We start from the raw sequence: 26,738 nt of genomic DNA on the forward strand, positions 1-26,738 counted from the left end.
CAACATCGATGTCAGGAATTGTTACAAGAGTCTCAGTAGTTATGGAAAAGACAATGAGTGCCAGCACATCAAGTAGTTGCTCTGGCGCCAACACTTCTGTCTGATACTGTGGCCATTTTCTTAAATCCAGTATATCATTTATTCCCTCCTGTACTGCATTACGTTTACATACGGTGCAGTCGGACATGTGATTCCTCCCCTAATAGCTTGGTAGTGCTGTGTGACTTTTTTGTTCAGTGTTCTCTTCGACTTCTCTATAACAGTCCAAGCATGGTAGCACAGTGGTTAGCACAGTTGCTTCATAGCTCCAAGGTCCCAGGTTTGATTCCCGGCTTGGGTCACTGTCTGTGCGGAGTCTGCACCTTCTCCCCGTGTTTGCGTGGGTTTCCTCCGGGTGCTCAGGTTTCCTCCCACATCCAAAGATGTGCGGGTTAGGTAGATTGGCCATGCTAAATTGCCCTCAGTGTTCAAAAAAAAAAGGTTAGGTGGGGTTACGGGTGGAATTGCGGGGATTGGGTGGAGGTATGGGCTTAAGTAGGGTGCTCTTTCCAAGGGCCGGTGCAGACTCGATAGGCCGAATGGCCTCCTTCTACATTGTAAATTCTATGATGATTCTATGATAAGACTGTCACCCCTGGTGATCAGTTTAAATTATGTTCTGTATTATAGAACATAGAACAGTACAGCACAGAACAGGCCCTTCGGCCCTCGATGTTGTGCCGAGCAATGATCACCCTACCTGTAACCCAACAATCCCCCCATTAACCTTACACTACGGGCAATTTAGCATGGCCAATCCACCTAACCCGCACATCTTTGGACTGTGGGAGGAAACCGGAGCACCCGGAGGAAACCCACGCACACACAGGGAGGATGTGCAGACTCCACACAGACAGTGACCCAGCCGGGAATCGAACCTGGGACCCTGGAGCTGTGAAGCATTGATGCTAACCACCATGCTACCGTGAGGCCCCTGCCAAATTATTGAGACAACAGCTCTATGGACCCGAACAGCTTACTGGGATCGGTGATTTGTCATAAGAAATGATCAGGTTGAAAAGCTGTATTTCCAATTTCCTTTCAAAATTTATGGAAGCATTTTCCATATTTCTTCTTTCACAAATTGTGCTTTAGATCTGCAGAATTGTTTGAAATGTTCAGATCTTGCCACAGTAAAAGAAGCTGGCTCCCCTGTGGGATGCTCTTCACGGGAAGGCTGCTTTTATGGCCCGGCATTTGGAACAGCGAGTGGTCTGGGGTGATTAGGAAGTTCAAGATCAGGAGGTATTTCGAGTAATCAGAGGGAAATCATGGAGAAAAACTCTCCACCATTAGAAGGGCCATTAACCAGAGTAAGTGAAGTGAATTGCCAAAGGGATCAGAGGTATGGGAAGGCATTTCTTTTTCCGAAGAGCAAATTAGATGATCAAGAACACACTGCCTAGAAGACTGATGGTAACAGATTCAAAAGTAACTTCCAAAAAGGACTTTGATAATTACTGCGAAGATGGAATAATTGCAGGGTTCTGGGGAAAGAGCAAATGTATGGGATTTATTGGATAGCTTTTTCAAAGTTATAGTACAGGCACGATGGGCTGAACAGCCTTTTTCTGTGCTGTAAGATTCCCCAATCTAATAATTTTCTAGGTTAGAAGCTAGAACAACATGTGTACGCAGTTTCACGTGCAGTATTTTTCTTGCGTACTCCAGTTGCAGTGCTGCAGTGGCCAGAAGAGGCACTGCAGCGCTGTGTCAGGGACTAAGAGTCAGGAGCCAGTGTGAAAATAAGTGGCAGGGGAAGCTAGAGGATGCCCCCAGGCATTTGGGGAGGGGGCTGGGGTCATGAGGCGGGTGGAGATGTTATTGGGGGGAGGGAGGTCATGACATATTTAGTCCATGAGGGGAGGGCGCTCCCTGTCAGAAGGGAGCTTCCGATGGAGGTTTCCTTCCCAACACCTTTCCCGCCTGAGATCGGAGGGTCCTAACTTTTTCTGCTTCTCACCCGGAGATATCCAGCAGCCACCAGCCTAAAAATTGAGGTTGGGAGGGAAAAGTTCCTCAAGTGGCCACTTAAGGGTCATAACAGGGGAAAGGGCGGGCTTCCCATCAGAGACCCTGTCCACCCTATATCAAAATCCACCGGGAGGGAGGGTATAATTCAGGCCACCATTTTTGTTCTGAAATACTTACCTTTACACAACATGTGCAGTATGTTATTCCACATTACAAGGCTGATGGAGCCACGCAGACAGATGCACACTGTGAAAGGTGCGTGACAAGCAAGGAGTTACCAGCAAGTGACCAGAACTTCACATTGTCTCCATCTGCACGGGGTCATTTTTGAAATCTAAAAAAATTAGACGAGGGCCCTCCCAGCACTACATCTTGCTTTTGCTGTCATCCGAACCTTTAGGTTTGATTCGGAAAGATGTCAAACTAAACTTTTTCTTGCTGTATTATTTTTAAAACCGTGTGCGAATATGCACAGTCAGCCTTTAGTCAAATCTTGAGAGAACACATACTTTGAGAGCTGTTGACACTGCTGCGAAATGATTAATTGCTGTATTATTCAAAAATATTTTCGAACTCGCTCACATTATTTCTTCACGGCGATATTTTGTGAAGCAGGGTACGATTGGCGTCAAAGAAAATTAGAAAATACACATGGCAGTATTGCAAAATATTTTAAAAACTGTCAAAAGTTTGGATTTTTTTTTTGACTTGGACCGCAAAGAAGCAAAAAGAGCCCCAAAACCTGGGCAGCATAACGTCTTCTTTCCGTTCAGCTTTTAAATCAGGAATGGGAATAACTTTCACGGGGATTTATAAAGTAAAGGCAGTGATGACTCATTAAATAACTTCAGGTTTCATTTCCTGACTACTGTCTTCTCATTCTTGTACTTGAATATGACTTCTAGGGTGGGATTTTCCACACACAGCGTCCATCACCCCCTCCACCCCCCCGCCCCCCCCCCCCACACCCGTCCACTCCTCCCCCCAAAGTTGGATCACTGCTGTCAATGTCAATGGGGCTTCCCATTGTTTGCACCCTCTTCCATGTGGGAGTGAGGGGGGGGGGGGAGGCTGACAGGTCAGCGCCAGCAGCGAACAGCCGTAAAATCCGAGCCATGGTCAAGTTATCCCCAGTATTCTGGTAAATATTTATCCCTCAATCAAAATCTCTGGTCATTTGCACATTGCTGTTTATATCAGCTTGCTGTGTACAAATTGGCTGTGATTTTCCTGTATTCCAACAGTATCTACACTTCAACAACCGGGGCAGCATGGTGGCTCAGTGGTTAGCACTGCTGCCTCACAGCAGCAGGGGCTCAGGTTCGATTCCGACCTCTGGTGACTGTTTGTATGGAGTTTGCGCATTTTCCCCGTGTCTGCGTGGCTTTCCCCCCGCGTGCTCCAGTTTCCTCCCACAGTCCAAAGCTGTGCAGGTTAGGTAGGTTAGCCATGATAAATTGCCCCTCAGTGTCCAAAGGTTGGGTGGAGGTTGCAGGGATAGGGTAGGAGATTGGGCCTAAGTAGGGTGTTCTTTTGAAGGATTGGTGCAGACTCGATGGGCCAAATGGCCTCCTTCTGTCTGGTGAGGACTCTTTGATTGTCCTTTTTGTTAAAAAAATAGACAGGCTTGCATTTATTTAGTGCTTTTCGTGACCACCATAATTTTCAAAGCGCTCTACAGCCAATTAAACATATTTGAAAAGTAACCGCTGTTGTGATATCGGAAACACAGTGCCCAAATTGCGAACAGCGAACACCCACATGCAGCAGTGTGATAATCACCAGAGAATTTATTTTTGTAATGTTGATCGAGGGATTGGGGCAGCACGGTAGCATTGTGGATAGCACAATCGCTTCACAGCTCCAGGGTCCCAGGTTCAATTCCGGCTTGGGTCACTGTCTGTGCGGAGTCTGCATATCCTCCCCGTGTGTGCGTGGGTTTCCTCCGGGTGCTCCGGTTTCCTCCCACAGTCCAAAGATGTGCAGGTTAGGTGGATTGGCCATGATAAATTGCCCTTAGTGTTGGGTGGGGTTGCTGGGTTATGGGGATAGGGTGGAGGTGTTAACCTTAGGTAGGGTGCTCTTCCCAGGAGCCGGTGCAGACTCAATGGGCCGAATGGCCTCCTTCTGCACTGTAAATTCTATGAAAATACCGATTGAAACTCCTCAGCTGTTCGTGAAAAGAATCGCATGATGTTTTTTTAAACATCCAACTGAACAAGACCTTGATTTAACATCTCAGCTGAGGCCAGAAGCTTTGACAGTGCAGCACTCCCTTAGCAGTGCATGCAGTGTAAACCTTGATTTCTGTACACAAGCCTTGGAGTGGGAGTTGAACTCAGGACCTTGTGACTCATAGCAAGAGTGCTACCAACTGAGCCACACCTAACACTACCTTGCAATGCATTTTATTTCAAACACTAACTAATGACTGACTGTGAAAGTTCCTTATTTGCTTTCCAGGAATCAACTGTTTTCCAAGGATGAGCCGAAGGAAAATGTATTTTGCAAAAATCCACCTCGCATTCTCATTGAGTGCAGCCTATCAGGCAACTTGGTGCTTATGAATAAGCTGTGACAATAAACAGGCCTTCTAAATAAATAATTGGTAGAAGAAAAGAAGAATTAGCGACACAAATTGCTGGTGTGATTGGAAGAGAGAGAGAGAAAGGCAAGCATAATGTGACATAATCACATCTGAAATGGTTTGCAACAATTCGGAGATATCTATGAGAAACCGATTTAGCCAGAGGGTGGAGATGAGGTGGAACCCTACCACAAAGAATGGTTTTGGCAGAATCATAGGTGCATTTAACAGAAAGTTAGATAAATGCTCGAGAATGAGATGGATGGATATGTCAATTGTGAAAGGTGAAGAGGGGTGGGAGGAGGCAGTGAAGAGGGCTCACAGGAGACACAAAGATGATCATGTTGGGTTGAATGACCTCTCTGGTGTGCAACCAACATGTCGCTTTACAGGTGTTGGTGCATCTGTCCTAATGTGAAAAGTCACAAAGAGGCTATGTAGGATTAATAGAGTTAACAGAGACATTTAAACCATGGGTATTTTGATTAATAATGGTAAATACTAGTTGTTACAGGGGATAAGTTGGGACATTACATGATTGTGGGTTGATTTTCCATTATTTAATGCTTAGGAGAATAAGGTTGGCTTGTTGGTCCAGGGGCATGATTTTCACTTAGGGGATTCCATTGCGCTAAAATGCGAGAGGTCCTGGGTTCAAATCTGGGACAAGCCCAGCAAAGTACTTTTGTGGGAGGCATGGTGACACAGTGATTAGCTCTGCTGCCTCACAGCTCCAGGGACCTGGGTTCAGTTCCTGCCTCAGGTGACTGTGTGGAGTTTGCACTTTCTCCCTGTGCCTGCATGGGATTTCTCTGGGTGCTCCGATTTCCTCCCACAGTCCAAAGACGTGCAGGTTAGGTCAATTGGCCATGCTAAATTGCCCCTTAGTGTCCAAATGGTTAGTTAGGATGGAGGCATGGGCTTAGGTAGGGTGCTCTTTCCAAGGGCTGCTGCAGACTTGATGGGCCAACTGGCCTCCTGCTGCACTGTAAATTCTAACATTCTAAAAAAAAGCATTTAATGCTAAACAGCTGATCTTAATCCAGCCGGATGATAATAGCTTCGCCTATTTGCAATGGGGAAATACCAAGAATGGTGGATAGTTGGTCATTTCTATTTGTCTTAGGCATACACCAAGATGAACGCAGGTTAATTGTTAAGAAATCTACTCTCGAGATGTGAGCGACACTGGTGAGACTATGTTTAGAACATAGAATAGAACAGTACAGCACAGAACAGGCCCTTCGGCCCTCAATGTTGTGCCGAGCCATGAACACCCTACACTGTTTATTGAACAGTGCTGCATCCATCCAGGGGGTGGCAAGTTGTTCATCAGACGTGGTTTGGAAATGGTGGATCTTATAGCCATTGTGATTTTGTCACAGTTTGGCACAGCCTTGCCAAATGTTCCTTCTGAATCCTGCAGCGGGATTCTCCCTTCTGGGGACTAAGTCCCCACGCTGGTGGGAGAACCGGCGCCAATCACTTCGGCGACAACAGCCCCAGGGAGTCCGGAATTCTCCACACTTTCGGGGGCTAGGTGGATGCCGTAGGGGTTGGCGCCGCTCCAGCTATCGCCGAAGGGACTGCGCGGGTTCGCGCATGCACCAAAGGGCCGGCGTGATCTCGCGCATCCACGTAACTGCCTGCATGGTTCCGCGCATGCGCAGACCGGCCGGTGTATTTTGGCGCATGCGCGGGGGGTTCTCTTCTCCGCGCCAGCCATTGCGGAGCCCTACAGGGAATCCTGCCCCTGATGTTTTGTGGAGGGTTGCTGTTTTCCAGATAGGTTTTTAAAGTGTTACAATTATTCTAAGTATAGGGGTAAGTGAAAATGGGGCAACAATGACATCCAGTTCATTTTGGTAGGTCCTTTGGCATTATTTGGATCAATTAATCAGGTGTTAAAAAAATCAAGTTCGACAAGTTCTTGACTGCCACAGGTCAATGTGAAATTGTCACCCAGCAGATAGAATTGCAACACTGAGGTTTACCGTGAGTACATGGTACATATATATAGCGCTCAATCATTTTCTACGGATAAGAAAATCAGTTAAATCCAAAGGAAGCTCATTTTCTCGACAATTCTAAATTCCTTTTTGCATGTTAGGCGCTAGAACCATAAGAAATATTCAAAGAGAACTGTAGCTAGGAGATATCATATCAATTTAACCATCTTGGAAAAATAACAGTAGAGTGCAAGTGGGAAATTTGTTGATTTTCTAGAGGTGATTGCAAGCTCCCAAAAGCACATGAGACATGTGTATATGGAAAGTGACATAACAAACAGCAGAAAGACAATTATATGACTCAAGTTAAAAATAAGGGGGAACGAATGCACCAATATGAAAAATGAAATGAAATGAAAATCACTTATTGTCACGAGTAGGCTTCAATGAAGTTACTGTGAAAAGCCCCTAGTCGCCACATTCCGGCGCCTGTCCGGGGAGGCTGATACGGGAATCGAACCGTGCTGCTGGCCTGCCTTGGTCTGCTTTAAAAACCAGCGATTTAGCCGAGTGAGCTAAACCAGCCCCTAGCATGCTTATTGTGACATAATTGCAACAGACGCAATGGCCAGAATCAAACGGCCTTATTACGCCTGACTTGGTGATGCAACAAGGCCAATTTATGCTGCTCAGGACTACTCGCGAGATCTGGATCTCCCCCTCCCCTCAATGAGTGGGATCCAGATTGACATATTTAAGTGTGCAGTTGATCACCGGAGTCTCCCAAGGCCCGGGATCGAATGCCCATGCCTCAGAGACTTCGCAGTGGCGCCGTTCGGCACTGGTCCACACAAACGTGGGCCAGGCATAATGGCACCTGGGGGGGGAGGGATCTCCCAGGAGATTGGAGGCCCCCGGGTAGTCAGTCTTTGGACAGGGTGGTACCCTGGCACTCCCAATGCCATCGGGGTGCCTTGACACTGCCAGCCTGGTACCGTGGCAGTGCCACCTTGGCACACTGGCAGTGCCACTTGGGCTCTCTGACAGTGCTACCCTGGCACTGCCAGTGTGCCCAGATGGCACTGCCAGGTTGACAGTGCCAAGGTGCCCGGTCGTCTGTTCTAGGGATCGGGCAGCGGCCTTATGAGATGGGGTGAGGGGGCTTCAGGACCGCCGATCAGTAAATTAGGGCATCGGGGTGTCCGGAGGCCATGATGCGGCGGAAAGTGATTGGGGTGGTATTTATAATGGCGCTCTGAACCTTTCCTCTATTGATGAGCGCAGGAAATGAATGCAAGGGCGGCCTCGTGGGGTTTTCCTCACCAAGGCCCAAAAAAAAGTCCCGTTTAAAAGCAGGATACCCCATGAAATGAGCCCAAAACAGGACTCTTTTATCCCCTTTAAAATCATAAGACCAAACCATTACTGCATAGCATAAGCAACTGCCCCGACTGGCAATAATATCATTCCATTACACTCAAACCTGGATAAGATTAACTTTGAATGAGGAACTAATTTGCCACTCCATTCAAATCAATAGTTACCAGGGTTCAAGGTCGAATTGTATGATAGAACATATTTATATCATCACTTCCTCCAATTAAACCCCTCCCAATCCTCTCAAAGTCCTTGAGGCTAATCCATTTATTTAACTAACACAGACTCATCTGGGACTTATAAATTTGGGAATGATGCTTCTGATTATCTTTAGAGAAAAAAAGCCTTCCTTGTAATTGATTCTTACAATCAAACCGAAGATCATAGAATCATAGAATCTACAGTGCAGAAGGAGGCCATTCGGCCCATCGGGTCTGCTCTGGCCCTTGGAAAGTGCACCCCACTTAAGTCCACGCCTCCCACCCTATCCCCGTAACCCAGTAACCCCACCTCACCTTTTTTTGGACACTAAGGTCAATTTAGCATGGCCAATCCCCCTAACCTGCACATCTTTGGATTGTGGGAGGAAACCGGAGCACCCGGAGGAAACCCACGCAGACATGAGGAGAACTTGCAAACTCCGCACAGACAGTGACCCAAGCCGGGAATCGAACCTGGGACCCTGGAGCTGTGAAGCAACTGTGCTAATCACTGTGCTGTCATGCAGCCATGTGCTATATGGAATTAATTTGATATCTCTGGTTCGCATATTCAACATTTTGAAAAGGGTATATTTTACTGGAACACAAAGATATTGGTCTTAAATCTCTGCCGTAGGCAGTGAGAATTGCGATCGGGCGGAGATAGCGCCCAAGTGACAAACCACAATTTGCGGCCAGTGCTGATTCCGACGCCATGCTCCGGAGTCCTCCGTTGAGGTGTTAGTCAAGTTTGCGCCCTGGGCCCATGCAAAGCTGCCATTTGCATGGGTTTAAATCTCATGAACTGTCCAACCCTCCACGATGCCCCACCCCTCTCAGGCGGAAGTGACCGGGTACAAATCGGTACAGATATTTACTAGTGGGAACTGGGTGCCGTGGCTATTGATGGAGAGTGAGAGGCTAAAAACCTCTCAAAAATTGTTGGGCTTGCTGAGGGGCACTTGCCCGGGCTGGAGGACATAGTGGAAGCCGACTTGGTGCCATGTCCGTAGACTCGTGGTGTGCCCCTCGGGATTGATGGTCCGGCTCAGACCGCCATTTCTGCAGTGTGTCATTTAAACCCACCCCTCTGGTGCTACTTACAGGCTCCAGGCTGCTCACACTGCTCTCTGCTCACTGTGTCCTGTGAACGTTCAGATAGCCTCAGGTGATGTGGGAACCCACCCAGGCCGCACCTCTGGAAACTCTAATACCTCAGCTGTATCAACAAGGGGATGGGCATGGCTAAGCTCAATCAGTGGCCCACCAGGTGTTGACACTCCACAGAAGTGCAGCCCTATAGCAGAGGAAGCAGGGGGATTAGAAAAGTTTACCCCAACCGCCGTCTTTGGATCCCCACCCGGCTCTGTGCCCCTCTCAGGGCAAAGGCCGCATCACTGACCCCCACTCCTCAGAATCACCAGCTGTCTCCTCCTGGTGAGGCTGGCAGCACTGGCTGCCTCTGCCACCACCTCCCAGGCGCTGTTCAGGAGGGCGGATTTGAGTCTGCGGCCCACCCTGGGGAAGAGGGTGCCCTCCTTTCCTTATTAGCTTCGAGCAGTGGGTCCACTTCAGACTCCTGAAATCAAGGATCATCTCTGAGCCCTCCTTGTTTTTGCAAATGGGCATGTGGTGAGTGGAGCGCTTATAAGCAGCTCCAGCTGTCAGGCTCTTTATCGCTAATTCCGGCCCCAGGGATCACACAGCCCACTGGGCAGGGGATTGCTTCTAATTCACACCAGCAGAGTGCTGGCCCATCTGCATGCCCTCAATCGCGGAATGAATAACACCCCCAAGGGAAATGTGAATGGCACGCTATAGAGTTCCTGCGGGAACACACACTCCCAAAGTGAGAATCCAGCCCACTGACTTAATATGGTTGCGAAATAGTAGCTGTGCAGCCAGAGTCCAATTCATGAAGATAAATTCTCCCAACTGGGACTAAATCACGAGTGGTGGCAGGAACGTGGAGTGCTTCCTGCTGCAGAGGCAGGTGGGAAACCGACTTCGACCTCATTGATCATGCAACTGGGTGGTTTACAGCGTATTCCGTGGTGGGGGGGGGTGGGCCTGATGGCACATACTCACTGTCATAGCCAAGCGCCATATTGAAAAGTCAGCCAACATCACTGATCGACTATTGAGAAAGGAGATGGACCTCCTGAAAATGGAGATGGATCTCCGGGAACACACTGAAGCCAGAAGATGGGCCTCCTCAATGATACAGAGTCTGGAAGACCCACCTGTAGGTGCTCCCACGGCCCACTGCTGCGGTGTTCCGGGTCTAGGGTTGCTGGTGGCTCCCATTCCAACCTCTATAGGCAGCTCCAGGCATTGTTCAGTTCAGTCTTCACACCTGCGCACCATGTTGTCCCAGACTCGGTTTGCATAAGCATTTTACCGCTGATATATTGGAGAATCGGGTGTGGTGAAAGATTCTGGTGAGCCCTTCATCTGCATGCCATTGAACGATACAGTCTGACATGTGAAGATGGCGTGATCCTGTAGGGTTCATGAGTGCTTGTCTCAAGGGGGCCCTTCCTTCAAGAGTTGCACAGTGCCCATCCAGGACAGACAAAGATGAAGATATTGGCCCGTTGTTATGTCGGGTGGCCAGGCATAAACAAAGCCATTGAAGAATTAGTACAACGGTGCCACCCTTGCAAAATGCAGGAAGTTTTGCTGCCATCTGGTACCCTTCACCCTTGGGAATGGTCAGATCGTCCATGGCCCAGGGTCCATGTTCATTATGTGAGTCCATTTCTGGGCAAGATGTTTTTGGTTCTGATAGATACCCACTCAAAGTGGCTAGCAATTCAAGAGATGGGGACCACTACCTCAGTGGCCACTGTAGAGGCCTTGCGCCGAGTGTTCGCCATTCAATGGCACCCCTTTCACCGGTGATGATTTCCAGCATTTTGTAAGAGCAAATGGGATACGATACACAAGGCATAGAATTGAAGAGCAGGGAGGCTATGCTGGAACAATACGAAATGTTGGTTAGGCCACAACTAGAGTGTTGTGTGCAGTTCTATTTTCCACATTATAGGACGGATATGATAACACTGGAAAGGGTGCAGCGGAGATTTATGAGAATGTTGTCTGGGTTGAGGAGTTTTAGTTATGAAGCCAGATTGGATAGACTGGGGTTGTTTTACCGAGAGCAGAGGAAACTGAGAGAGAACATGATTGAGATGTATAAAATTATGAGGGGCATAGATAGAATGGACAGGAAGATGCTTTTCCCCTTGGTGGAGTGATCAATGACCAAGAGGCATAGAATTAAGGTAAGGGGCGGCAGACTTAGAGGGGATGTGAGGAAAATCTTTTTCACCCAAAGGGTGGTGGGAGTCTGGAACTCGCTGCCGGAAAGAATGATGGAGGCAGAGACCCTCATAACATGTAAAAACAATTTACATGTGCATTTGCAATCCAAGGCATACAAGGTTAAGGGCCCAGTGCAGGAAAATGGGATTAGAATAGTTAGGTGGTTGTTTTTGACTGGTGCAGATGTGATGAACCAGGGGCCTTTTCTGTGCTGTAGACCTCTGAAGACTCTATGACACGAGAATCGCCCCCCGACCACCCAGCATCAAACAGTCTGGCTGAGAGGGCCGTTCAAACTTTTAAGAATGCCATGAATAAGCAGTCTGATAAACCCTTTCACCAGAGGTTGGTTAATTTCTTCTTGTTGTACAACTCAATCCCTCCCCAACACCAGCAAGGAGATGTTGGACTGAATGCCCTGTTTTTACACTGTAAATACTGGACAATATGTAATTCATGTAATCTTTAGGTTCTTTTGTAAATATTAACTCATTATATCTAAACATGCTGCACACAATAGAAACAGTATGCAAAAATATGACTCCCTCCTGGTAACTAATTTAGTAATCCTGACTACAGCACATCGACTTCAGCTCTCCGGCCTGGGAGGTCGTTGCCCAGGAGATAAGGTGACTGTCGCCCACCCATGAAGTGACATCCAGTGCAGGAAGCGGGCGAATGATGTCATCCGCTCCACCAGGTAGGTCCCCTCTCAGTTCCCCCCGCTATCAAGCTCTCAGCATGGCATTGTGTACTCAAACTACTCTCTTCACGGATCTCACACTCATTACTGTTATATTACAGAAATGCAATATAAATATTACTCATTTGTCTTGCCGAGTTGTATTCAACTTGATGATAAACAGTCAAAGTCTTCCAGTTGATGACAAATTATTTATTGAGTAACAAAATCATATACTTGTGAGTTCTTTCACTTTAATACTTTGACTAGTAATATGATTAACTAAGGTTAGATTAAACTAACAATTACGATAATACACTACACTCTGAGCTGGTCACGTCTATCCTCTCGCTGCACGACACACACACTAACCTACAGAAAGAGAGGGAAACTCTTTATATAGGTCCTGTTAGTGTTGCCATCTAGTGATCATCTGTCTGTACTGACAGCACATTAACTAATCATGTATTAACACATGCAAAGATCACTACAATTAGCAAGGGACACATATCAACACTCACCCTCTCAACACGATTTCCACAACACCACCATCCCATCTATCAGGTTTCTGCATGTCCAGTCTCTGTGCCTTCAGGAGAGGGCTCACTACACACAGGGGGCATGCATTTCTCCCAAACTCTGCTTCATCCCCTCTCATCACATCTCATTCTTTTGTCCCCATACAGGTCAAACTTGTGGACAATAAGTGAGAACAAGCCCAGACCAGGGGAGGGACGGCAGAAATCATCGGCCTCACCTAGTTCGAGGAGGCTGTACCCCTTGTCATGTTACGCCCTTGTCACACAGGCAGTGCTTCCTGCTGAATCCATGCACACAACAACCTTCCCCTCCTTCACCTCATGCCTCGAATGAGGATTCACAGAAAAGCTCCCTGGACCACTGGACACATTCTCACTTTTGGCTCCTTTCAGAAAAGACATACTGAAGACCAGAATGGGGAAAGGGTGCTGAGGACAGAGCTGTGGACGAGAGAGATATGGAAGAAGTTGGGAAGCTAACTTTTGCCACTTTTGAGCGCATTGCTCATCATGCCACCTTACCCCTGGGATTCTATTCCAAAGGGATCACATCTGGAGCCCTGCCCGGGGCGGGGGGGGGGGGGGGGGGGGGGGGGGGGGGGGGGGGGGGGGGTGAAAAGCTGCGAAATACCTAATTAAACCAATGTGGCTCTGAACTCTACTCAGTGACTTGCCATAACTATGAGCCTCCTTTTGCTCATGGTGAATGAATAGAATCCATTTGGCCGCTAATAATCGGCATTAAATATTAACCCATTTCTCACCTTCACTGATGGTATAGCAGAACGGACGCAGCTGTGTCCCCTTCAGTGTAGCCTTCCCTCTCCAAGGCTGCATTACTGTCTCCAAGGCTGCATTACTGTCTCCAAGGCTGCATTACTGTCTCCAAGGCTGCATTACTGTCTCCAAGGCTGCATTACTGTCTCCAAGGCTGCATTACTGACTCCAAGGCTGCATTACTGTCTCCAAGGCTGCATTACTGTCTCCAAGACTGCATTACTGTCTTGCCCGATGAAGCTTTTCAAAATTTGATATGAGTTGATTGTGTTGTGCCAATCCCTTTCAACGTACAAAATTAGAAATCTGGCTTGCTCTTGCTTCCTGGGCAAAGGGCTCGGAGTACTCTGTAATTGACCTGGACCCTGTCCAGTGTAGCAGCTACAAGTCAGTATGTGTTGAAAGGAGAAGCTCCAGAGGCCAGTTTCATGGTCCTCCTACATTTCATCTCTACTTCTCTGCATCTCTGAGAATTGCTCTTACTTTCCATTGTACTTGTGTGCCAAGATGGTGGTGCTGCACCTTTATTACAGGACGGAGCTCGATCTCCCTCACTGCACGATGTGCAGGGATAGATGCCACCTGTTTTCCTCCAGCCTCCCTCATTAATATTGGATCCTGTCATTGTGGTGGTGGACATTGACACACTCCTCCTGAGCCCACCACCTGCGAGGCACCCAAGCCTCACATGTACCTGCACCCATCCCATTTGGAGGCTGTGTGCACCGTCACTAACAGCGATTCTACACACCCACCCGCCCTGTGTAATGTGTTCCCTATCTGCAGGCGGCAGATGTCCTCTGTGACCAGCACCATACCCTCTGTAGCCCAGTACAGAGCCCACCAAGCCCAGAGCCATGTAGGACTTCCCTACACAACAAGCTGTGCATTTCTCTTGTGAAACACACAGCTCCTGCCCTGCCCTGCAGCTGGGGCACACCATGCTACCAATTATTGCTCCTGCTGAATGCCCACTGCTCTTCTTTACTGTCTCCTATCTCTGACTTCAGACTGTGAGATCCACACAGCGCTGGACTGCTTATCATCTGTGACTCCTTTCCATTTCACAGCAGGGCTGTTTGCACTCGGTGACTCCTGTCTGCCAGGCCCGAACTTAAATGGGAGCTTTGGCATTGTTCCCAAAGAGGACTACGGGCAACAGTGACCTTCACAAAACACTATAGCCTTGACCTGTTTGGCGTTCATGAAAACCATCCCTAATGTGCCACACTGACAGGCATCCACCCCATACTCTACAATCTGTGTGCATCCCCTACCAGTCGTACATGTGCTTCAACTCCATTGTCTATCTGCCCAAGAGCCGCATGAGCAGAAGTGGGCCACTCAGTCTATCAAGTCTGCTCTTCCATTCAATGAGATCATGGCTGATCTGACATAATCCTCAACCCAGTTTATCCCCATAACCCTTGATTCTCTTACTCTCAGGCAGTCTTGTCGGGGTCCATCTTCCCTCCGCTCAGTCTTCCCTGTACCTTCCAATGTTTTTCCTCCTTGCCCCTCGGCCTGCCGCCGTGAGACTGTGCCCTTCCCCACCCCACTCCATGCGCAGCCCTTCTCCCACATTTCCTCCTTGTCTATGTCAGTCTACCGCCTCCACCCCCCCCCCCCCCCCCCCACGCCTCACGTTGCAACCCACCCTTAGTCGAGCTTTGGAGTTTTGTTGCGGGAGTTGCGTGATGCCCACAGCACAGTGCTGTCCAGATATACACTGGTGTGTGGCACTGAGGGGGAAGGAGACCCCTGTGCCCCCAAGCCAGGGGCAGTACGATCCGAGACGGTGAGGTAGGAGGGTCCAGGAGGGTTCATGGGTCCAGCAGCACGGTGCTGTCCATGAAGACCGGCACGAAGGTGGAGGGCAGAAACCAGTCTGACCCAGCAAAGTGCTATTCAGCGCATCAGCAGGAGCGCAGCACGATGGCAAGTAGGCTTTGCACGTTGCATGCACCTCAATGTCTGGTGAACTGAGGGCTCTCTTGTGCACACTTTTATCAATCGTTTTTGACGCTGACGTAATTTCCCGTTGGTGGAATGCAAGATTGGAAGGCCTGATGGGATTCTGGTGGACAGCTGTTTAATGAATATTCATGAGATGCAAATGCCATTGGCGCCGCCGGTCAATGGAAGGGTGACGGCAGCACGGTAGCATTGTGGATAGCACAATCGCTTCACAGCTCCAGGGTCCCAGGTTCGATTCCGGCTTGGGTCACTGTCTGTGCGGAGTCTGCACATCCTCCCCGTGTGTGCGTGGGTTTCCTCCGGGTGCTCCGGTTTCCTCCCACAGTCCAAAGATGTGCAGGTTAGGTGGATTGGCCATGATAAATTGCCCTTAGTGTCCCTTAGTGGGGTTACTGGGTTATGGGGATAGGGTGGAGGTGTTAACCTTGGGTAGGGTGCTCTTTCCAGGAGCCGGTGCAGACTCGATGGGCCGAATGGCCTCCTTCTGCACTGTAAATTCTATGATCTATGATCTATGAACACGCCATTGGGAAAATTGCAAAGAGATTTCCGACTATTTGGCTTCTGTCAGATTCACCCACGCCCGCCCACCCGTCACCATGCATGGTGGATTGGGATAATTACGCCCATCGAAAATATTTCACCTCTTTCGATAAATATTCACAACAAACGTCTCGCCTCTTCCTGCTGCAAGGAATTTTTGTGGATTGAGCTGGTCATCTTGGGCACAATTTAAACTGGTGCTCAAAGTAATTCTCAATGCAATATGACAGAACATCAAATCTAGAGCATTGCAATTCTCCTGAACTAAACTGACTGTATCTGTAGTTGTAATGAAAGGATTATTCTTAATCTGCCAAAACTCCAGCCTTCCTCAAAAGAAATCTTTAATTAAGGCATTCACTGTGTTTTGTTTTATTGAGAGTTCATAATCAAATTGGCCTGTTGAGATGGAGAAACTGAGTTTGTGAAATATGGAGGGAAATGGTTAAGGTAATAAGATGCAAATCACCTTACTACAGCAACAAGGGAGAGCAAGGAAAAATAAACTCTTCAAGAACAAATTGTGCCTTGAGTATAGTAGCAAGTAAGTGGAAAATATTCCTAGTGAAATAACATTTTAAATCTCCAGAGTCTAATTGCCAATCTATTTCAGAAATACCTCAGACAAACTTTCCCTTATTGACAGAAGGGGATTGGTCAGTCTATTACTAGTTAAAACAACTTTCCACTCTAAGTGGATTGGAAGACACTGAAAAAATGGCAGTAGAGTTGCAATTAACCTTTTAAGCCCCAGCAAACTACCAAAAGATACATTTGCCCTAAATGCCCCTCTCCATTATAAAACAGCAAAAATATTGTGCATTTCTCTATCAACATAATTTGGTACTAAATTAATTATTGTTGCTTTTATGTTTTCACCATGTTTGAACAAAATGTAAAAAAGCATGAGAAAATACTGCAATATGCTGGCAAGTCAGTGTTAAATAAAAATCATTGCACTTCAGAATTGGGAAAATCTGTAGAACCTACTACTAAAACAAAAGATTTCAGATTGTTAAATCTATCACTCATATAAATATCACTGCATGTCACAGCCCAACACCACCTTGTATATAAGCATTTTCCCTATTTATTTACGATTAAGTATTTCTATTCACCTTACAGAGACCATGGCCTGTACTTTAGCTTGGAGGCAGATTTTTACAATAATAATCTTTTCTTTTTCTTTTTTTAATATAAATTTCGAGTACCCAATTCATTTTTTCCAATTAACGGGCAATTTAGCGTGGCCAATCCACCGAGCCTGCACATCTTTGGGTTGCGGGGGTAAAACCCACGCAAACACGGGGAGAATGTGCAAACTCTGCATGGACAGTGACCCAAAGCCAGGATCGAATATGGGACCTCGGCGCCGTGAGGCAGCTAACCCACTGCGCCACCGTGCTGCCCCATATAATAATAATCTTTATTAGTGTCACAAGTAGGCTTACAGTAACACTGCAATGAAGTTACTGTGAAAAGCCCCCAGTCGCCACACTCCGGCGCCTGTTCGGGTACACTGAGAGGGAATTCACAATGTCCAATTCACCTAATAAGCCCGACATTCAGGACATGTGGGACGAAACCGGAGCACCCGGAGGAAACCCATGCAGACACAGGGAGAATGTGCAGACTCCGCACAGACAGTGACCCAAGCCGGGAACCAAACCTGGGATCCTGGCGCTGTGAAGCAGCAGTACTAACCACTGTGCTAGCATGCAGGTTCTGCATAGAAGGTCTGTTCTGAGGTTGGGGAACGCAGAAATATGGGTTTTCGGAACATCCAGCAATTTTTAACTGTGAGACGTGTTTAAGTTATTGCCTGCCCACAGCTGGCCTGTCAAGCTGGAAAGCCTACAACACAGGCCGCAGCTGATTTGAGTTGAGAGCAGGCAGGTCACCAGGGGAGGTTCCAATTGTAGTTGAGGAAGTGGGTAGAATTACAGAAGCTGTGATCTAATCTGGGGCTGCAATCATGTTGTGGGAGTGGTCCAAGTGTGGGGACAGTAGGCCGACTGTGAGGGTGGGTGTCCGATGGTGGCTGGGCAGTCCAATTGTAATTTAGGGCATCCTATGGTGGGTGCAACAAAGCACGAGGCAAAACACTCCTATTCCTACTAGCCCACACGCAGTGCTGTAAAGGCACTTACTTCATAAATTCCGGCCTTCTCACTTATCACTTGTCGGATTTCCTGAGACCTGTGAATCGAGGCTGACATGAGTTAATAATAGACTGACTGTTAAAATGTAGGCACACAAGTTTATTACACTTTTTAAATGACCAATCCACCTCACATGAGTGGATTGGCTAGCTGCTCTTGTCCCACCTTTGTTAAAACTAGGAGTGAGCAGATTTGTGTTGCGTTCCTGTTACAGGATTTTTGAATTTTAATTTCTGATGCCATCCCACCCACGCATTTTTGGGAGTTTGGATTTAGCTGCCTGGTTTCAATGGTGAAGGCACCTTAAAAAAAACCAGAGTGAGCATTATCGTCCAGTATCAAATCAAATAGGGACTGTTTAGCACAGGGCTAAATTGCTGGCTTTGAAAGCAGACCAAGGCAAGCTAGCAGCACGGTTCCATTCCCGTAACAGTCTCCGTGACTAGGGGCTTTTCACAGTAACTTCATTTGAAGCCTACTTGTGACAATAAGCGATTTTCATTTCATTTCATTTCATGTGCACCCGAAAATTAAAATAATCTGCTTCACATGACTGGTTATTTTCAATCTAATTCAGGTAGTTGAATTGGAAGTGAATATGTTTCTCTTGATTGGCTATCATCGCCTCGTCACCAGACTTTTGTAACAACACAATGCACATGCAAGGCGATGTAAACGAGGTGGAGCACTTAGCTCATGTAAATTTGAATTCACAAAGTGTTGGCTTTGCAGATGCAGAGAGGTTGCAGCCTTGTCTATCTCACCCTCCTCACTGTAGAATACACTGTGGTTGTAAAGCAACCACTTAGGAAACAGCACAAGTCTATTGGCCCCATTGAGCCCTCCCTTCAATGGGCCATAACTAATCTGGACTGTCACGGACTCTCCCAACTTATTTAGCCTCGGAGGAAGTTGAATAACCACAAGCAACCAATTCATGAAAAAAAACTGTGAAATGTCTCCCTAACCTCCAAAGCCAATTGAGCAGGCAACCACATTACTGTATTCGAGTTAGGCCAGATGATGCCCACATGCTTTAAACAGTGCTGGAGCAATGCTCTTCAAAAGAAACCTAGAGGAAGCAATTGTTATGATCAAATTATTCTGACCTGGTTTACGAAGGTATTACTGCCACAAGTACTGTGGGCATGTATGTAGTTGGGGCATTAATTTAAATTCCTCACAATTATGTGCAGTACCCTTGCTGTAAAAGTGAATTATTTTCAAAAACTTGATAATTCATGCACCAAATATAAAAACAAATATATTTTGTGCTCATACCTATTTAAAAAATGGAGTTATTGGGCATCGAAAAATGACATCTGATTACCACATCATTTTGAGATTACAAGTACTTTGAATAATTAGTTGATTGAAAACAGGAAATCATGGGAGTAATTCATTAGCACCTGATGCATAAATTTATCCTTTATCTTTCGAGTACTGATGGATTTTTTGTGCTAATCCAGAATTATTTGCTGATAATTAATTATTAAATACAGAAAATATGTGCAGTGTACATTAGATAAACGTCTTTTTTTGGAATAGTTTAATCTGACATTAAGGTAAATCATATTTTCCAATAGATATGCAGAGAAGGTGATCACTTGGCACCTAATTGTCTATATCAAGGCTTCTGGTCCACACATGCCTCCTCCTGCTCTAATTTATTTCACCCTATTTCCTTCTGTTCCTTTCCTCAATAAGCTTTGCGCAGGAGCAATGGGAGAGAACACTTCCTGAGTGAGACACAGCCATAGTGAGTGTGGGTATCAGGGATTTGGAGCACAGTGGGAATTTGGTGCAAAGGGGTAAAAGTAGCTTTTTTTTCTTTGCTTTCTAACTTTTCAAATCTTCAGGGACAGGCCTTGCCCTGCTGCAGCAGTAGAGGCTACAAGGGAGAGAGCTGATTGGTAAGTCGTGGGCGAATTCGGGTACATAGTCACTACTTTTATCACTTATAGTCTGTAAGATCTTTTGTGGTTTATACTTTGCAAGGGTTATAATCTGTAGTCACAAGGATCAGGGAATAAGGGCCCTAGAGATTTGGATATAGTCTGATATTAAGCATCTCCAAAGCTTTACTTAAAGGAGTAAATTATGGCAGGAGAGCTCCAAGCTATGATATGCTGCTCGTGCTCCGTGTGGGAAGTCAGAATATTTCCAGTGCCCGGGGCCAACATGTGTGAAGGAAGTGTGTCCAACTGCAGCCTCCTGGAAACCTGGGTTTCAGAGATGGAACGGTGGCTGGGGACACTGTGGAGCATCCGCAAGGCAGAAACTATCATGGATATCATGTATAGAGAGGTGGTCACACCGCAAGCTAAGAGTCGACAGGCAGGAAGGGAATGGGTAACCACCAGGCAGAGCAAGAGGACTAGGCAGGGAATCACATGTGGCTAATCCCCTTCAAAATAGATATACTGCTTTGGATACTTTTGAGGGCAATGGCCTCTCGGAAAAGCACTACCAGCCAATTTTGTTGCGCCATGATTGGCTCTTCTGCAAAGGGGAGGAGTAAAAAGTGTGGGAATGCAATATTTGTGGAGGAATAAATTGCAAAATGAATAAATAGGCATTTCTGTGGCCACAAACGAGACTCCAGGAAGAGTTCTCTCTCTGGTGCTAGGGTCAAAGATGTCTCAGACTGGCTACAGGACATTCTGAAGGGGGAGGGTGAACAGCCAGTGGCCGTGGCACACATCATAGGTAAAATAAAGGGATGAGGTCCTTAAAAGCCGAATATAGGAAGTTGAAAAGTAAGATCTCAAAGTTAGTGATCTCAGGGTTACTACCAGTTACACGTGCTAGTCAGAGTAGAAGTAGCAGGATATATTGGATGAATACGTGACTAGAAAGATTGTGAAATGGAGGGGTTTGATGGGTCGAATGGCCTCCGTCTTCATTGTAGTGATTCTATGATAACATATTAAAAGTAATATTCAGCTTCAGAGTGAGAAATGTGGGTTGGAAACAACTGTGTTTAACTTATATATAGGGAATTACAATGAAATGAGAATAGATTTCGCTAAAGTGGACTAGGCAGATAGATTAGCAGGAAAGTGAGGAAACAAGCAGTGGCAGACATTCAAGGAGGTCATTCATGACTCTCGGCAAAAATATATCCCAGAAAGGAGGAAAGATACTAAGAAAGGAAAAAATCAACCACAGCTAACCAAGGAAGTTAAGGAGAGTTCTAAGTTGAAAGAAAAAGCATGCAAGAAGGCAAAAGTCAATGAAGATTGGGATAAATTCAGAATCCAGCAAAGGAGGACCAAAAAGATAATAAAGAGGGAGAAAATAAACTATGAGGGCAAACTAGTGAGGAATATTAAAACTGACAATAAGAGCTTCCTTAAACGTTTAAAAAGTCAGAGAGTGGCCAAAGTGAACGCAGGCCCTTTAGAAAATGCACTTGGAATGATGGTTATGGGGAACAAGGAAATGTCAAAGGAATTGAACAAATATTCTGCATCAATCTTTATGGTGGGCGATACTCCGAACATCCCATTAACACTAAGGAATATGGGGGAGCAATTAAATACCATCACCATCACTAGAAAAGTAATATTAGACAAACTAAAAGGGGCTAACGGCAGATAGGTCCCCTGGTCTTGATGATTTGCATCGTAGGATCTTACAATTTACAGTGCAGAAGGAGGCCATTCGGTCCATCGAGTCTGCACCGGCTCTTGGAAAAAGCACCCACTTTAGCTCACACCTCCACCCTATCCCCATAACCCAGTAACCCCACCTAACCCAAGGGCAATTTAGCATGGCCAATCCACCTAACCCTACACATCTTTGGACTGTGGGAGGAAACTGGAGCACCCGGAGGACTACTTCCTAAACAAAGTAGCTACAGAGATGGTAGATGGATTGTTTGTAATTTTACAAAAATCCTTGGATTCTGGAGAAGTATTGGAGGATTGGAAAACTGCCAATGGCACCCCTATTGAAAAAGGGAGAAAGGCAAAAAGCGGGTAACTATAGGCCAATTCGCCTCATATCTATTGTTGGAAAAATGTTGCAATCAATTATTAAGGAAGTAATAGCACAGTTGTAAAATTATAATCCAATCAAGCAGAGTCAGCATGGCTTCATGAAGGGGGAATCATGTCTGACTAATTTATTGGAGTTTTTTGAGGAAGCCTCAATCAGAGTGGAGGGAAGCCAGTAGATGTGATGTAAATTGACTTCCAGAATGTAGTCGACAAGGTACCTCACAGAAGGTTAAATCATAAGATAAGAGTCCGTGGTATTGGAGGTAGTATATTGACATGGATAGAGAAGTGGCGAATAGGCAGGAAACTGAGTGGGGGCAAGAGGTTCTTTTTTAGGTTCGCTATCTCTAACCAATGGAGTTCCACAGAGATCAGTGCTGAGACCGCAACTGTTTACAATTTATATTAATGGCTTGAAGGAAGGAAGCGAATGCACTGTAGTCAAATTTACAGACGTCACAAAAATAGGTGCAAAGACAAGTTGCGAGAGGGATACAAACAGTTTGCAAAGAGATATTGGTAGGTTAAGTAAGTGGGCAAAAAGTTGTCAGATGGAATATAATGTGGGAAAATGTGAAGTTGTTCATTTTGGAAGGGAGAACAAAAGAACAGTATTATTTGAATGGAGAAAAACTGCAGAAAGCTGCAACACAAAGGGATTTGGGGGAACTTGTTCATGAAACGCAGGAAGTTAGCACACAGGTGCAGCAGGTAATCAGGAAGGCTAATGCAATGTTGGTCCTTATTTCAAGGGGGTTGGAGTATCAGAGTAGGGAAGTCTTGCTGCAACTGTATAAGGTACATTTGAGACCACATCTGGAGTACTGGGAGCAGTTTTGGTCCCCTTATTTAAGGCAATATATTATTTCATAGAGGTAGTTCAGAGAATCGGATGATTGGTCTTTTGGTCTTCCAAAGACTTATTCACTTCAACTGTTCCCCGTGATCACGAGTTCTATCTTCGGACAATGTTCTAACTGTTCTACCTCTGCGTGAAGCAGTTTCCCCTGAATTATTAATGGGAATTTCTCTCCACCCATGCAAACTTAGATGCTTAAAATGTTCTGTGAGTATTTTGACAGCCTTGTATTATTATCCACTTTGCAAATAATCGCAATTTTGATGCAACACAAGGATCATTGCTGTTTAGAAAAATGCTATAAATTCAAGATTACATTGCACCCACTGATACCTGCAAATGAAGCAATAAATTACTACTACAAATATGAATTATGTATTAAAATACCAAGTTGCATTACCATGTGAAGGCACAGTCCACCTTGTGAACTCAAACCATGGGAAAGTTCTCAATATTGTTACACACAAGGTCCATGGCTGCAATTTACGAGCAGGTATTGTTGCCTTCGGTGGGTGGGTTAAATCAAAATGGTCCTTCCGATTGCACAGTTGGCCTATCTCCTTGCATTGTGTGTTAACCCATTGCAGGTTATGCAGAATCAAAATCAGAAGACAAACAGAGCTTTCCTTAAAAGCCATTTGTTAAGCACACTTTAGGTATAAACTTTAGTCTTCGGTATAGAGCATGCCAAGGGCTTAGATACTTGCCCTTCACTTTCTTCCATGCGTTTGGGCACGTGTTGTCAATAAAAATGTATCCCCGGCACTTTCTTAGCTATTGCATTCTCAACAGAGATATATTGCTCAATTGCGCTTCCACAAATATTTGAAACTCATTCGCCTCACATGAACTTTAAACTTCTCAGATTGTGTTAACTCATCGAATTTAATGCCGCATATATAATAATAAAATGCCACCTGCGCTTCCACGTAATGCAACAAAACTTTTGTAATCTTCTTTGTACTTATCTGTAAAGATGCTTATATAATTATATTACTATGTACACATGCAGGTGTTTGCAATCCATTCCTCTGATGATAATTTTGAAAGGCCCGTTCCTGTTGGATGTTGCGACATAAGCAGTTACAGATTGTCTGATGGATATTATTAATTTATAACCAATATAATTTCTGAGATAGACATCTTCAGGTGTCTGAAAATGACTTCCAATTCTTATGTCCATCCTTGCAGTGGGAGAGGTTAGGTGTTAATGTTTAGCAACAGGATGATTTTATTATTACCATCTGCCACGGAGAATAGATTCATTCGAATTGATTGGCACAGCCACAAGGAAGCTGTTGTTTCCAAGTCTATAAATGTTTATTTTTCCAAAAATTTTGGTGTTTAACTGCAGCGGTGGGAGCCTGAAGCAGGAAATATCTGACCGTAAAACGTGGCTGAATATGACAGTACATAGCGTACCCAGTACGACTTTGGTGTGAGAACCAATGGCACACAATACACTTTACTCGCTGCAGGAGATTCTAACTCAGCGAGCATCTTTAAAACCTTCCTTTGGCAGCTTTTGAATGTACCTAACAGGAGAGAAAAAAGAGCAAATATTATCTTCAGGGCAACATTATTGTCGCAGTTCTTTCAGGCCAAAACACGTAAATGAAAGAAAAAGGGAATTAAATTTGATTTTCTGAAAACAAACTCAAAGTGAAAACTTAGAAATAAAATACACCATGATTTCTGTTTTTTTTTAATAATCCTGTAAAATACACCATGATTTCTGTTTTTTTTTGTAAATCCTGTGCTGTGCACTGGTTGCAGAGTCATTGCAAAACAAAATGCTGGATTCTCTGATCTCCCTCATGTTTCTCGCTGTTGGCTGGCGCCACATCATTGGGAAATCCGCGAGCAGGGATGTGCTACCAGTGGGAACAGAGAATCTTGGCCAACATCTCTTCACAAGCGTCTATTTTATTTAGTTGTGCTCTCAGAGTTTGCGTAGGTCTGGCAAAACCAATCAATTTTGAGCACGGTTGCATGCTGGTGAGTTACATGTCCAACAAACTCATTTCCGTTACCTTGGATTCCCACGTGACTCTCATTGAACACAGAACATAGAATTTACAGTGCACAAGGGTGCCATTCGGCCCATCGAGTCTGCACCGGCCCTTGTAAAGAGCGCCCCACTTAAGCCCTACACCTCCGCCCTCTCCCCGTAACTCAGTAACCCTAACTAACCTTTTTGGGCACTAAGGGCAATTTAGCATAGCCAATCCACCCAACCTGCACATCTTTTGGACTCTGGGCGGAAACCAGAGCACCCGGAGGAAATCCATGTAGACACGGAGAACGTGCAGACTCCGCACAGACAGCAATCCAGCCGGGACTCGAACCTGGGACCCTGGCGCTGTGAAGCAACCGTGCTAACTACTGTGCTACCGTGCTGCCCACTTTAACTTCACCTGAAAGACGTCTTTGGGGTTTTGAACAACGAGGCGCTCTCCAAAGATACACCATTATTGCAAAGTAAGGAAGTTTTTTTTCCATTGGCAAATTGAAAGCCACCTTTCAAATTAACGTATGGATAAAAACAGGACCCAGGTTCATAATTTTCTCTAAGAATGACTCTAATCCATTGTTGAAGCAGAGTCCATTAATTATTTTAAAAGAGGGTGAGTTTGTTGGACAGAGGGATGTTAAAGTAATAGGGGAACAAGCAACTAAACACATGAGGAATGACCAGTGAGATTTGATGGCTTGTTTCTATGCTGTTGCAACTCTAGATTCAGTAATAGGACTTTATGACTTTGATTTGTGGAAGGGATCTGATGGTGATATTCCTTCTTTTATTTCGCAGAACAAATGAGCAGAGGGTTAATTGATGAGCTATGAGATTTATGGTTGTTAGCTTTAAGCCTAATAATCTAAGTCTATATAACCTTCCGTGGTGAATGTGAAATATTACTGATAGACTTTATTGAATGACAAACAGAAAATATTGGAAAAACTCCGCAGGTCTGCCATAACCTTCGGAGAGAGAAAATAGAGTTACCATTTTGAGACTGTATGACTCTTCCTCAGAGGTAAAGAGAGGTCGTAATGAGAAGGATTATATCCTGGATAAGAGAGGGTGGAGCAGCTGGAACAGAGTAGAAGGTTAGTGATTGGCGGGAGCTAGGAGAGGTTGCAACAAAGATGTGTTGGTTATTTGACAGATGAAGCGTTAATGGCAGAAGGTGCCACTGGTTGCATAAAGGTGAGACATCAGAATGTGTTAATGGGAGAAAAGAGATCAGTGGTCAAGGAAAGCAGAACTAAAGAATAACTGACAGATGGCTCGATGGGGGATATGTAAAACTGGTCAAGGTGGAGGAAAAAGGTCAGGTCTGCAGTTTTTGAACTCAAACGTTGGATGCTGAGGGCTGTAACATGCCTAATCGGAAGATGAGATGCTGCTCCTCCAGTGTGAATTGGGCTTCATCGGAATATCGTAGCCGGTCAAGGATGGGCATGTCGGAACGAGAGCAAGACGCTGAGCTGAAATGGACAGTTGGGACAGGAAGGGTGGAGTCATGTTTGTGGATGGAGTGAAAATGTTCCGCAAAGGCATCACCCAGTTGGTGTTTAATCTGCCCAATGCAGAGGAGACCATTTAGGGAGAAGTAGATCAAATTGAAGGAGATGCACGTGAAATGTTGCTTCACCTGAAAGGAGTCTTTGGGGTTTTGAACAGTGAGGAGTGAGGAGGTAATGGGGCAGGTTTCCACCCTCTGCGATTGCATGGGAA

Source organism: Scyliorhinus canicula, chromosome 18 (genome assembly GCF_902713615.1).
Source record: "Scyliorhinus canicula chromosome 18, sScyCan1.1, whole genome shotgun sequence".
NCBI lineage: Eukaryota > Metazoa > Chordata > Chondrichthyes > Carcharhiniformes > Scyliorhinidae > Scyliorhinus > Scyliorhinus canicula.